Source organism: Geotrypetes seraphini, chromosome 3, assembly GCF_902459505.1.
Source record: "Geotrypetes seraphini chromosome 3, aGeoSer1.1, whole genome shotgun sequence".
Taxonomy (NCBI): Eukaryota; Metazoa; Chordata; class Amphibia; order Gymnophiona; family Dermophiidae; genus Geotrypetes; species Geotrypetes seraphini.
Window position 1 is genome coordinate 197,264,243 of NC_047086.1, and position 14,521 is coordinate 197,278,763.

General features: G+C 47.3%; 1 protein-coding gene across 5 annotated transcripts in view; it reads right to left on the reverse strand.

The window, feature by feature from the left end:
• Positions 1-14,521, reverse strand: part of EIF4B (eukaryotic translation initiation factor 4B) — a 246,767-nt gene that overhangs the window by 113,405 nt on the left and 118,841 nt on the right. The gene's annotated exons all lie outside the window — the stretch shown is intronic.

The following is a 14,521-nucleotide window of genomic DNA, read 5'->3' on the forward strand; positions in this document are numbered from 1 at the left end:
CAAGTACATACCTGAACAAATCCATGAAAAGGGGGAACGGGGGAGGATCCTCAACAACATAAGTAATTCTTGAACTGGTTTGCTCTACAAATATTAATAAATGATAAACAGGCACAAAGGCAACTCAGGAAAAACATTGAAGAACAATGGAAAACTAACCTGCTGTGTGCAACGAGCACCCCAAGAAAGACCTTCGGTAATATGTATACTCACAGAAAATGCTCCACAGGATCTGTCAACTGGCTGGAAAGTGTTCAAGCCTGTTAAGAAGAATAATCAAGGCAGAAAGAAGCAGGTTATTCCAAACAACTGAGTGTACACAGAGAGGGCGGGTCATACGGAATCCTACAGGGACTAACAGAAAGAAGATTATCGAAGGTTTAAACCTAATCTTCCATTCTGTTACGTCCTTTCTGGATTCCATACGCTAGGTGACATACCAAAGTGGTGACATCTAGGGAGGGACAGAAGAGCCTGCTCTCAACATCGAGGTCTCAAAATTCGGCATCAGAACGAGCTGCCACATCCACTCGGTCGTGGCCTTCAACTGCAAACCACCAAACAACGGTCCTACTCCCACTTCATACCGAGTCACTGGAATTGACTGCCACCACAGATCATATCCCTTGAAGGATTCCTCAACTTTAGAAAAGCAATAAAACCATAACTTCATTTAACCCCTGTCCTTGACCCATGGACTACAAAGAAATGTATATTGGTACCAGAACCAGTATGTGTCACGTAAGGAAAATTTAATATTGTAAAATCTTGCACTGTAACTATGACAAATCTAACCTGTAAACTGTCCATGTGTGTCAAATTAGGATGAAATTGTGCTGCAAGGATAACTATGGCAAATCATAACCCGTAAACTGTATATTATATTCAGTACTCCCCTGAAATTCAAGGGGGTTCCATTCCAGGAACCCCCGCGAATTTAGAAAAACCACAAATGCTGTTTTTCGCCTGTCAAAAGGCAGGGGAGGCAGGAAAGGGCAGCTGGAGAGGCAGGAGGGCAGCTGGAGCACCGGTGGGTGAAGAAAATCACTTATAGTCTGCTCTGACCGCCTCTTCCTGTAGTAAAGTCGGGTGACACCAATCAGAAGCTGCTTTGACACACAGCTCCTGATTGGTGTAGCCCGACTTTACTACAGGAAGAGACGGTCTGAGCAGACCGCGAATGAGCGAGTCCGCGATTCGCGAACTGCAAATGAGCAGGGGAGCACTGTACATTAATATCAGACCACTAGTATGTGCCAAGTTAGGATAAAAACTTGATTTGTAATCTTGTACTGAAATAATGTATGTTTAATCTGTTAACTTGTTCTGAGCTCTTTGGGGACAACGATAGAAAACAAATTAAATAAATAAACTAAATAATAAATAAATAAATTATGAAGTAGCTGCCCTGCAAAGTTCATCAAGATGAATCGCATGAGACTCTACCCACGACACAGCCACACTTCCAGTTGAGTGGGCTTTAAGCGAAATCAGCAGCTGCTTGCTGTGGGCGATGGCAGTCGCGGAAATGGCCATTCAAATCCATTGAGCAGTCAAAGTCTTTGCCGCTGCCAACCACAGCAAGTGCAGCAGTCAGGACAAATAAGCGATCAGACAGCCGGAAATTATTAGTCCTTTCCAAACAGTGCAGCAAGACTCTCCGGACAGCCAACTTGAGCAAGATCCAATCCCTTTTCTCCGAGCCTGTGGAGGGAAAGGCAAACAAACTAACTTCCTGGTTAACATGGAAGGCAGAAACCACTTTCAGTAGAAAGGAAAGAAGGTAACAGCATGGAGAAAATTCCTGTGTCTGAAAAAAGATAAAGGAGGCCCTGCACGAAAGAGCCTGAAGCACTAAAAAAAAAAAAAACCCACCATGCCAAGAGAACGGCGATCATAAAGACAGTCTTGACTGTCAGATCCAGAAGAGAAGCATCCTTCAGTGGATCGAATGGAGCCTCTCCAAGGCCCTGCAGAACGATGTTAAGATTCCACGAAGGGAAAAGAAGAAATACACAACCTTGTCTGGAGACGAAGAGAAGGCCTAGAAACTCCAGGAACTGGGAGGACACCAAGTATCTCTTCCTGAACTTGGCAACGCCTACAGCAGAGACACTACCATTTCCACCACAGTTCTGTATGCCTGACAAGATGGAGCCCGGATCAACCAGTTGTCCCAGGAAGGGTGGACTTGGACCCCCTGCTGGCGGAAAGTCACCACAACTACCATCACTTTGGTGAAAGTGTGAGGTGCCATCATGAGGCCAAAGGGCAGAGCTGCGAACTGGAAATGCTGTGCAGAACATGGAAGAGCAGAAACCTGTGATGCTATGGGTAGATAAAGCCTCCGTGAGATCCAAGGACACTAGAATCTTTCCTGGAAAGATAGCAGCTATCACCGTGTACTCCGTTGCCATTCAGAAAAAACTGAATTCCCAAGAAGCGGGTGACTGACTTTAGATCCAGAATGGGTCTCCATTCCTCTGAGCCTTTCTGGTATGATGATGTTCAAGGAGTATCCATCTAAGCCTGATTCGTGCTCTGGAACAGGTTCCCACAATGTATAAAGCCCAAAAAGGGAATACAAACAGAAGAATAAATATCATAAAAATCCCTTTGGTTACAAATTCAGAGAAGTTCATAGCAGACACAACTCTGTATAATAAATAACAAAATCTATAACTATCTATCTATCTATATACCCTCGATGCAGTAGTTAAAGCTAGCGGGGCACTGGAAAATCCAGTGTTCCAGGCTTAAAACGTTGATAGCGGGCTATTTCTCAAGCCTCACTATGCACCAATACAGGCGAACTTTAAGAAAAAGAAAAAAAAAATAGAGCAACTGCAAAGACTTCTGCATGGATTGCTTGCAGAAATTGTAAATGGATATGCTTGCTAGCTCTCAGGCATGTGGTCAGAAAGGTTTGTGGATTTCTGCAACTCCTGGATTGCGATTGAACACCTAGTGTATGGAATCCGAAAGGTATGTAACAGAACATTGATTCCCCTCTTCCCACTTCAAGCAGCCCATGACAATCCCCCCAGAAGGCCCCAACCCTCCCTAACCTACCCAAAGTATAGGTAGGCCAACAGGGACCTTCAGGGGCAGCACAGAACCCTCATGATGGACTTTAAATATGGCCACTGCAACCTCTCATAGTACCACGAGTTTCCACAAGAGGTTGCAGTGGCCATTTTGAAAGGTAGTAGCTAGGGGACTGCACTCCTGAACCCGAAGACCCTACTGGACCACCAGATATGCAGGTGGGCCTGGGGGACTTACCTATACTCTGGGTAGGTTAGGGAGGTGCGGGCTGGACTGGGAGGAGGGCAAGCGGGCAGTTTTAGAGCTGTCTTAAATCTGGCTGCTTCACTATGCAGATGTTGGCACAGAATATGCTGACATCCAAAATTTGGGGCTCCTACCCAGTATTACCCCTGACCTGCTCATTTTTTAGTTGGGCAGTCTGAGGGGATATTCAGTGGCACTCCCCAGTTATGTGCCGCTGAATATCCCCTTAAGCTGTTGAAAATGTTTTAAAGAGGCAGGAGCACTTCCTACCCACTTAAATCGCTCTGAATATCAGCCCCCATGAGAACTACTTTCAGAATGGGCTATAACACTTCTAGCTTTCTAAATTTGAAAGACCAAGAGCCCTCAACTGCCATGGCTGGGTTCTGGACTGGTCTGACAGGGCTCAATGAAAGGAAATTAACAGGTAAATCAAAATTTCCCCTTATTGTCCATGACAGATTGGTATAGATGAATTGATATGCCCAAGCTCTACCTAGACAGGGTGGTAGGAAGGCACAATAGCTTTCAGATTTTCTTACCCATAAATGGTCAAATCTCCAGACCTGCATATCCATGCCAAGGCACTCAGGCACAACAAAGGCAAGAGTGCTGTCCTATCAGTATCATCTGGTAGACAGTAACTTTACAAATAGATCTTGTGCTGAGTGAATTATCTGGCTCTCTGGGACTTGCCAACTCTTGTTGGTGTGGTCTAAGGAGATTATCATCTTTACTCCTTCTGGAATCAATCCCTTAAAAGGCCACCAGGACCATTTTCTTAGCAATATAATCACGTTAGGTTAACTTGGTACATCATCTACTAAACTTTCACTTTTACTATGCTAGAACTAACTTTATCAAAAATTCTTAATTGTAGCATTACAGAAATACAGTACTCCCCCAAAATTCACGGGGTTTCCGTTCCAGGAATCCCTGCGAATCTTGAAAAACCGCGAATACGGTTTTTCATGGGGGAGACTGGAGAGGGCAGCGGGAGAGGCAGGAGAGCGCAATTGGAGCGCCGGCGAGTGAAGGAAATCACTCGCTGTATGCTCCGACTGCCTCTTCCTACACTAAAGTCGGGCCTTACCAATCAAGAGCTCCTGATTGGTAAAGCCCGACTTTAGTGCAGGAAGAGGCGGTTGGAGCATACAGCAAGTGATTTCCTTCACTCGCCGGTGCTCCGGCTGCTCTCTCCTGCCTCTCCAGCTGTCCTCTTCTGGTCAGCAGTTGTGGTCGCAAAATACCTTGAATGACTGGGACCGCGAACTGCTGACCGTGAATGACCGGGGGAACAGTGTACATTGTATCCATTTGCTACCAATAAAAGAGATCACGTCATTACCTTGATAATATCTTTTCCAGTAAATATGTGTGTCATTCTAGACAAGCGGGTTATCTCCCCATGGCTGTGAGCAATATGCAGAAGAAATCCACTCTGGATTTTTTCTGGGTCCCTCCTTCTTTACTGGGAACTCTACTGCCATCTGCAGTTAGTACCCAAGCAAACAGCAGCTCCATTAGAATTACGTGAAGGACAAAAACGAGAAATTTCCCAAACAAAACAACTGTTCTGCTCAAACACAAGAAAACTTGAACACACTATGAACAAGTTACAGCCAATAGAAGCATCAAAGGAACTCAAGATAGTATTCCTGTAGATGCTAAAACATTTATACTGTATTTTTCAGGGCCCCAAAGGGCTGATTGGCATCCAAGATACAACTTGAAGAAGCATAAACAGAATGAAACAGAGGACAAGGCAGGAGTCTAGAATGACACACTTACCTACTGGAAAATATATTATCAAGGTATGGACACTTTTTTTTCAGTGCAATAGGTGCGTCATTCTAAACAGATGAAACGTACAGAAGCAGTCCCAGGAATCTAGGGCAGGCTGACTGTGCCGGCCCGAAAAAAGGAAAATCTAAAAGTAGAGTCCTCTCTCTTTCCGTAATGTCCACCCTGTAAAAAAACTTTGCAAATGTGTGCAGAGTGGACCCGGTTGTCTCTCTACAAATTTCCTCTGGAAAGACTTCCCTAGCTTCTGCTCACGACGAAGCTACACTTCTAGTTGAATATACCTGAACAGAAACAGGGGACTGTTTTCCACAGATAATGTAGGATGATGAAATGGCCTTACAGATTCATCTGGAGATCAGGTCTTGGAAGCAGGCGCACCATGCTTAGACGAATGAGTCAGCACAGTCAGAGAGCCTAAACTGTAGGTTGGAATACATGCAAACGGACTTCTTGATTAGCATGAAATGCCGAAACCACCTTCGACAGAAAAGAAGAAACAATGCGTAGGAAGATTCTAGTCTCCAAAATTATAAGGAAAGATTCGCCAAGAAAGACCCTGGAGCTCTGAAACGCGCCATGCTGAGGTCACTGCTAGCAGAAAAAATGCCTTTAGCATCAAATCCAAGAGGAACGCTTCTTCCAGAGGCTCGAACAGAGCATTGGTGAGACCTTTGAGAACCACGTTAAGGTCCCACGAAGGGAACAGTTGTTTGACTGATGGTCTAATGCAGCGAGCACCCTTAAGAAATCTGGTGATGTCTGGATGAGATGCTAGCATAGATCTACGGTCCCCAGCTCTGAAACAAGAGAGCCCAGCAACTTAGATCCGAAACGAAGCTAAGGCAAGGCCCTTGTCAAGGCCCGCTTGGAGAAAAGCCAACACCACTAAAACCGGAACTGAAAACGGCTCCACCTGTTCTTGGGCACACTAATCCTGGAAAGTCCTCCATGCCTTAGCATAGGCAAAAACTGTAGTCAACTTCTTAGACTTGAGAAGGGTGACAATGACCACATCTGAATATCTTTTGGGCTCTAACGCTTCACGTTCAATAGCCATGCCATAAAAGCAAAGTGATTCAGATCCTCAACGCATACTGGACCCTGTGAAAGAAGGTCTGGATGCACCTGCAACTGGAGCCTGTGACCTGATTTAAGAGGCATCAGATCTGCCTACCATGGCTTGCAAGGCCAATCTGGAGCCACCATAATGATTCTACCCTGATGAGATGCAATCTGTTGAATGACTCGGCCTATCATGGGTCAGAGAGGAAAGATGTACAACAGGATGCCCTGAGAAATGTTTAGACTAAAGCGTTTAAACCCTCAATGCCGGGCTCGAATCTTCAACTGAAGAACCTGTCTGCTTTCTTGTTTTACGTCATCATTATTAGGTCAAAGTGTGGATGAGCACAATGCTGAACAATGGCCTGAAATGCTGCCATCAATACTGTCAACTCGCCTGGATCTAAGGTCTTGTCTGCTGAGGAAGTCGGCCTCAACATTGTCCACACCTGTGACATGCATTGCCGACAGTGTCTGAGATGTTGTTCTACCCAGTGAAATAGCATGCAGACTTCCAGATATAGAGATGCATTCTTGGTGCCTCCCTATCAACTGACATACGTCACTGCTATCACATTGTCTGAGAAGACTGACTGCTTGACCTTCGAAAGTCTTCTGCAATTTCACCAGATCTAACTGGATGACACACAGTTGTAGCCTGTCGATCGACCACCTTTTGTGAGAGTGCATCCAATGCTCCTAAATTGGTCGGCAGTTGCAATGGGCTCCCCAGCCCAGAAAATTGGCATCAGTTGTTACAACTAGACATGAAGCAATCCGCAGAGGTACGCCCTTGGAGAGGGACTGAAGACAGAGCCACCAATCCATGCTGGCATGAATCTCCAACATCCAAGGCATCCGCTTGTAGAGACCAACAGGAAAGAAATGCCGTCTGAAGAGGACAAATGTGGGCTCTTGCCCAAGGCACCACATCTATCATAGCCAACATGGACTCCTGGACTTGAAAATAGTCCCACACCGATGGAGCAGACTTGGCCAAGAGACAAGAAATTTGGGAGCATAGTTTCTGTCTGCATATATCTGGTAGAAAGATGCAGCCAGCAGCAGTGTCAAACAATACTCCCAGATACTCCAAGGATTGAGTCGGTGTCAAATTGCTCTTTCAGTAATTTACAATCCAGCCCAGATCCTTCTGGACTTGGATCACCTGATCCACTGTGCGCCGACCCACGGACAATGAGGGGGCTGTGATCAGCCAGTGATCCAGGTAGGAATGCTCCTACAGCCCCATCTCGCATAGGTGAGCAGCTACCACAACCATCACTTTGGTGAAGATGCGAGGAGCTGTCGCCAGCCCAAAGGGAAGAGCTGAAAATTGATAATGATTTTCCAGAACATTAAATCTGAGAAACTTTCTGTGGTCTGGGTAAATAGGAATATGCAAGTAGGCCTTTGTCAAATCCAAAAGAGGCTAGGAACTCTCCCAGGGTCACCACCACTATGACAGATTGCAAAAGTGAGAAACATTTGAGTGCTGCATTGAGATGAGGTCCAGAATGGGTCTCTAATCATCAGAGCCTTTTTTGGCATGATAAAGTATATGGAGATATCTGCCTGAGCGCAAAAGTTTGGTGGCGACAAGCTCTATGGCCTGAATATCAAGCAACCTTCTCACAGTAGCTTGAACCTTTTCCGCCTTTGCTGGCATCCCGCAGGAGTCCACAAACCAATCCGTTAGAGACCAGGCAAATTCCAGCTTGTAGTCGAATTGAATGATGTCCAGAACCCAGCAGTCAGATGAAATCTGGACCAGGCCTGCAGAAACGCCGAGAGCTTGCTCCTGATACGCAGAGGAGCCTCCCTCAGTCTGGCGTCATTGTGACTTTTTGGTAGATGGAGCGGCTAGAGAACCACTGCCTGCATCCCTGGGAGAAACTTTGTGAAGTGGAACTGGAATACTGATGAGATTACCTGGAGCCACGAAAATTAGAGCGCTCTGAACCTCTAGAGGCTCAGGGTCTACTGTCAGGCAGGGACTTGGGATGATGGTCCACCACACAATTCATGAGATCATTAAGGCCTGCACCAAATAAAAGTTGCCTCTTAAAAGGGAGTCTAGCAAGAGTAGCTTTAGAGGTGGAATCACCGGCCCATTGTCTGAACCAGAGCATTCTGCAAGCAGAAATCGAATAAGCTGATGCTTTACCCAAGACACGAATAATGTCATACAGAGCATCAGCTACATAATTCACACCAGATAAAAAAAAGTTGAGGAGGTGGTTCATCACCCTTGCTTTCCAAAGTGTGCAGTCTGGACAGACAAGCGTGTGTGACAAAAGACACTGCCGAGGCATTTTTGACTCCCAATGCCACTACCTCAAAAAAAAGTCTCCTGAGAATATCCACTTGGCAGTCCTGCATGTCTTTGAGCACCACACTGTCTTCACTCATAAGGGAGGTGCACTTGGTGACCTGGGCAACCATGGAATCCAGTTTAAGCTGATTAAAAAGCTGCTGACACTCCTGTGCCATAGGATACAAACGGAACATGACTCTTGCTACCTTGAGAGCTCCTTCCGGAGAGTCCTACTGCTCCGAGATCAAGATGTTAATATCAGGATACTAGGAAAACGCTGAGGACTGAGCTCTCACTCCACACATAAAGGAGGAGGAAGTAGGAGTCAGCTGAGTGACTAAATCCAACTCATACAGAGACTCTGAAATAAGATCAGGCAAGGCAGAAGACTTAAATAAATGCAGAATCATGGGATTGTCCCCTGGTTCTAAAGCCAAAGCTTGACCTAAAGAGCCTGCATGTTTCCGGGTTCCCTGCCAAGCCACTCCCACCTCTCAGGTCTGCACCACGCAGCACATGGCGCAAGGATGCTCCAGAGGTGCACATTTTACACAATCCTGGCATGGATTTGGGGTATAAGTGCCTAAGGACTCTACCCCAACCAGCTTTGAGGCAAAAAATGGTGTTTTAGAAGTGAAGGAACTTTTGAAAAAAAAAAAAGATTGCTAAAAATCCAAGATGGCTGCCATCAAGATTTTCACACCTAAAATCACTTAAAAAAACCCCAAACTTCTCAACCAAAAAATGGTGAATTTAGGATTTTTAAGGTGGAGGAACACAGGGAAACACTCAAATCTTCAAAACCCTGTTTTACAGACAACCCCTGATTCACCTCCTAGGCTGTAACAGCCTTACTCACTGTGACCTGGGCTGGCAATATACTGCAGCCTGCCTCAGCTCTTTTACAGTAGCTGGAAATGAGAAGAATCACTGCCTCAATCTGGAAATGCCTCTTTAATGCTGATCTTCAGGCTGCCAGTCAGACATGCTGCCTGACCACACCTCCACTCCCGTGGACTGAAAGACATGCTAACAAGGAGAAATTAGGTTCTTACCTGCTAATTTTCTTTCCGTTAGCCTGTAGACTGGTATAGTCTTTACAAATGGGTTACGCCTCACTGCAGGTGGAGACCAAGACCAAAACTTGTATATTAGGATAGGCTTCCCCCTACCAATCCAATCTGCCGAACAGCCAAGCAGAACCTAGGAAAGACTAAAACTGAGAACAGTAAAAACATTTCAATGCAGTGTTTGCTGCATTTGTTGCCAAAGATTACTTTGGTCCTTTTTAGTGTTTTTATTGCGATATTTGGATTGACACATCTTTGGTTTTATCATTCAACACCAAAACTCCTGAGGCAGGCCTTCTTATGCCGAGACACGATTGTGTCGAGTCTGTTTCATAATTAAAACGATTGAGCACCATCTGGTCTCCTTTGTTGTTGCTTCTGTGCCCCTCACAGTTGTGAAGGCAGTTTCTCTTGTTTGTCTTTTGATATAAAATGTCCCCACAGCTCACCAGCTAAGTCTGCTGAGCCATAGCCACTGTTCTTATATCTCCCCGGCCCTAGAAAAATACTAGAACCCACAGAAAAAACAAAATCTGCACGCGAGCAAAAACCCGCAGTCACCGCAAAAAGATAGATAGGGTGGGTAACTATACCGGTCTACAGGCTAACAGAAAGAAAATAAGCAGGTAAGAACCTAATTTCTCCTTCTGTATCGCCTGGTAGAAAAGAATAATCCTTACAAATGGGACGTACCAAAGCAGTACCCATCATGGATAGGACCCCCGAACGGCCGACACCAGAACATGCTCACGAATTCCGCGTCCCAACGCGCTTGAACAACCACACGGTAGTGTCTGACAAAGGAATGCAGAGAAAACCAAACTGCAGCCTTACAAATATCCACTGGAGGCACTAGAGAAGACTCAGCCCAAGAAACTGATTGACCACGAGTGGAATGAGCCTTGAGAAATTCTGGAACAGGCTTTTTCTGAAGAAGGTAAGCAGAAGCATTAGTCTCCTTGATCCAGCGCGCAATAGTAGCTTTGGAAGCACCATCTCTCGTACAAGGACCTGCTAGAAGGATAAAAAGATCTGATTTCCTGATCTCCTGGGTTCTCTGCACATAAGAGTGAAGGACCAGACTGAGATCCAACTTGCGTAACCGTCTCTGCTCAGAAGATCCCTCCCGACTACCTAACACTGCCTGATTGACATGAAAAGGAGAAACTACATTTGGAAGAAAAGAAGGAACAGGCCAAAAGACAACCTGGAAAACACCTGCTCAATGGAAAACTCCAGAAAACTCCAAGAGAAAGCCTGCAGCTCAGAAACACATCTAGCAGATGTAAGTGCCACCAAGAAGACCGCTTTAAGAGTAAGATCCTTCAAAGAGCAGTCACCCAAAGGTTGAAAAGATGGACGCATCAGAACGGACAGGACCAGATTCCGATCCCAAGATGGAAACGAGGATCGCACGGGAGGTTTGAGTAATTTGGCTGCCCACAAGCAGAGAACAACATCAGGAATAGCAGTCAAACGTTGATCTCTCAGCAACCCACGAAAGGCTGACAAGGCCGCAAGCTGAACCCGGAGAGAAGACCAAGCCAGGCCCCTGTCCAGGCCATCCTGCAAGAACTCTAAGATGTTAGGCAGGGTAGCGTGAAAAGAGACCACTCCATGCGCAGCTCACCACTCCTCAAATATACGCCAAACCCGTACAAACCCGAGAAGCAGAAAGTCTCCGGGACCCCCACAGGGTCGAGATCACTTTATCTGAATACCCCTTCTTACCTAGGCGTTCCCTTTCAAGAGCCAAGCCATAAAACAGAAGGGATCTGGATTGAACAATGGAATGGGGCCCTGAGTCAGAAGGTCGGTCGAGAGAGGCAGAGGAAGAGGATCCGCCACCAAACACTTCACCAGGTCCGCGAACCACAGGCTCCTGGACCAATCCAGAGCCACCAGAACCACAAGGCCGGGATGGCGAACTATGCAGAAAAGAACTCTACCCACTAATGGCCACGAAGGGAACATATACAACAGACCCTCCATTGGCCATGTTGAACCAGAGCATCCAGCCCCTCGGCCTGACCCTCTCTGCAACGAGTGAAGAAGAGGGGTGTTTTGCCGTTGATACTTGTGGCCATCAGGTCCATGAGGGGCTGACCCCAAAACTGAACTATTACCTGAAAGGCTACGGGACTGAGACACCATTCTCCGGGATCCAGGGTGTAACGACTCAGAAAGTCCACCTGCACATTCTCTAAGCCTGCTATGTGGGAGGCCAAGATGTCCTGAAGATGAGACTCTGCCTAGATCATGATCATAGCTGCCTCTTGTGCCACCAAAGCACTCTTGGTGCCCCCCTGATGACCGACATAGGCCACCGCCTTGGCATTGTCTGAAAGAACCCTGACTGACTTGTCCATCAGAAAGGACTGCAAGGCTAATAATGTTAGACGGATGGCTCTGGTCTCTTAGACACAGATCAACCATGTGGCCTCCTCCGTGGACCAGGAGCCCTGAACTGAGTGACCTAGACATTGAGCTCCCCAATCAAGAAGACTGGAATCCATGAGCAGCACCGTCCACTGTAGCTGGTCCACTCACCCCTTGCACAAAATGAAAGGTCTGGCGCCACCAATGAAGACTGCAATGAGCCAAGCCCCGAAGAGTTACAGGATGATCCAGACTGTGCCTCTGAGGCAACCTCCTCTGAAGAAAAGCATACTGACGAGGACATATATGGGCACGAGCCCACCTCACTATGTCTAGGGAATGCGCCATTGATCCCAAGATTTGGAGGAAATCCTGCACTCGAGGACACCGGGACGCCATAAGCTGGTGAATCTGACATTGCAATTTGCTTACCTGGGGCCTCTGGGAGGAAGACCTTCCCCAAGGAGGTGTCGAACAGAACTCCTAGATACTCCAGGCGCTGAGAGGGGGCCAACTGGCTCTTGGAAAGGTTGATAACCCATCCCAGCTGGGCACCCATCAGAACCAAGGTGGACGCCAGCAAGGAGTCATTGGGCAGGACGGGCTGCAGGGGACCCAGCAGGGGCGCTACCCGCACCCCGGCGGGCCCCTCGAAAGGACTGCATGCGCTGGAACATCCGGCCGCTGGAGAGCCCAGGGGACTGAAAGGATGCGGCCCCTCGACCAGGGTGGAAATCACACCCACGAGCAGCACCACCCCTAGCCAGCGGTATAGGCCTATCTTCAGGCAAATGGGGCACTTTAGAATCAGTTAATGTCTGAACCAACGCATGCAAGTCCTCACCACACGAGAAAGACCCCCCTTAAAGGTACAGCATGCTGCCACTCCAAAAGCCATAGACTTGGCAGAAGCTCGCAAGAAGTCATACATGGCATCTGAGAAATAAGCAGCACCTATCTCAATTTTGGCAACTTCCTGCTCCACTAATTCCAAATTATCAGACCCACGGTCAAGAACGCAATCAGCCCAGCGAAAATACGCCCGAGCCACCAGCCTACCACACATCGCCACCTGAACTGCCAGAGCTAACACATCAAAACTCTGTTTAAGGAGGGACTCCAACTTACACTCCTCAGGGTCCTTCAAGGTAGCGTTGCCTTCTACAGGCACAGTATGGCGCTTCGAGATGGCCGAGACCACCGCATCCACTACCGGCGAATTCAGGGTGTCTCTATTCCCATCTGGGATGGGATAAAGGTGGGCCATGGAATGTAAAAAAGTGCCTCCAGCACCTGCCACTGTGCAATCTTAATATCCCGATTAGAGAATGACACGGTGAAAAAATTGGTCCCCGTCACCGCCCCGTCCCCGTCTCACCATCCTCTGCACCGCCCCGTCACCGCCATTCCCTTCACCGCCCCGTCACCGCCACTGCCACCCCATTCACCGCCCCGTCACCGCCACTGCAACCCCATTCACCGCCCCGTCACCGTTGATCTGAAGCAGACTCGCAAGGCACTTGTGGCAGGGTTCCCTGGCTGCCAGCATCCGATGCCAACAAGGCTCTCCCATCGCACCGGCCTTTACACTGCTTGCACAGGCCTTTCAAAGTGCTCATTGTGCTGCAAAACGCCACAGCTGCAAAATAAGTGCCGGTTAGTTGAGAAAAACATAGAAAATAGATATTTTGAAAGGAAAAGAGCCCTTTAGACCAACACAGCCTCAGGATTTTTTTTCTTTTTCTTTACTCAGAACAGACTCCGTAACTCTCAAAGCTGGAGACCTGACCAACCATTAGGTCCAGGCTGCCGGCTGAGGCACCTATACATAAATTTGGGGAGGTGGAGGGACTCAGCACGAGACCCACCAGTTTAACACCCCCGAGGTCAGACGGATCCCCAAAAAGGACCCGTCCAAGCTCCATCCTGCAAAAAAAGGGGAACCCAGGAGTCCGAAACAAATTCCAACAGCCCTAAGGGGGGAACCAAATTAGTCTTTACCACCTGCTGGAGACTGAGAAAGACTGGATATGTAGGGGGGAGCCTGTCCTAATATACAAGTTTTGGTCTCAGTCTCCACCTGCTGGTCGCAGTGAGGCATAACCCATTCGTAAGGGCTATACCGGTCTACCAGGCGATACAGAAAAGGGTGCTAACAAGAAAGGGGGAACAACTGACATGCTAACAAGAAAATTTCAAAACAATAATTACCCATAGCCCACCCACAGAAACTCAGTGTCCCCATAGCTGTCAACAAGAAATGGGGGAGGTGAAAAATGCAACCGGCACCTGCCAGACACTGCTGAGCCTCCTACAGATGCCTAACAGCCTACACTCAAACCCCTGCTAAGGCGTAATTGAGTATGAAAAGCGGGGACAGACCCAAGCTCCAAAAATACTTGTGCAGGATAGCTAACAGGTACCACCAGGAATCAGCCTATTAGATGCAGACCAGGGTCTGCTTCTTCTCTACGAAAGCAGAGCTGAAACCAAGGTGAAAGTTCAGAGCACTGAAAACACCGAATAAAAGTTGAAAACACCAAATAAAATAAGAAAGAGCAGATCAAAAGCATTCCTTCTCGCTTACATGCAG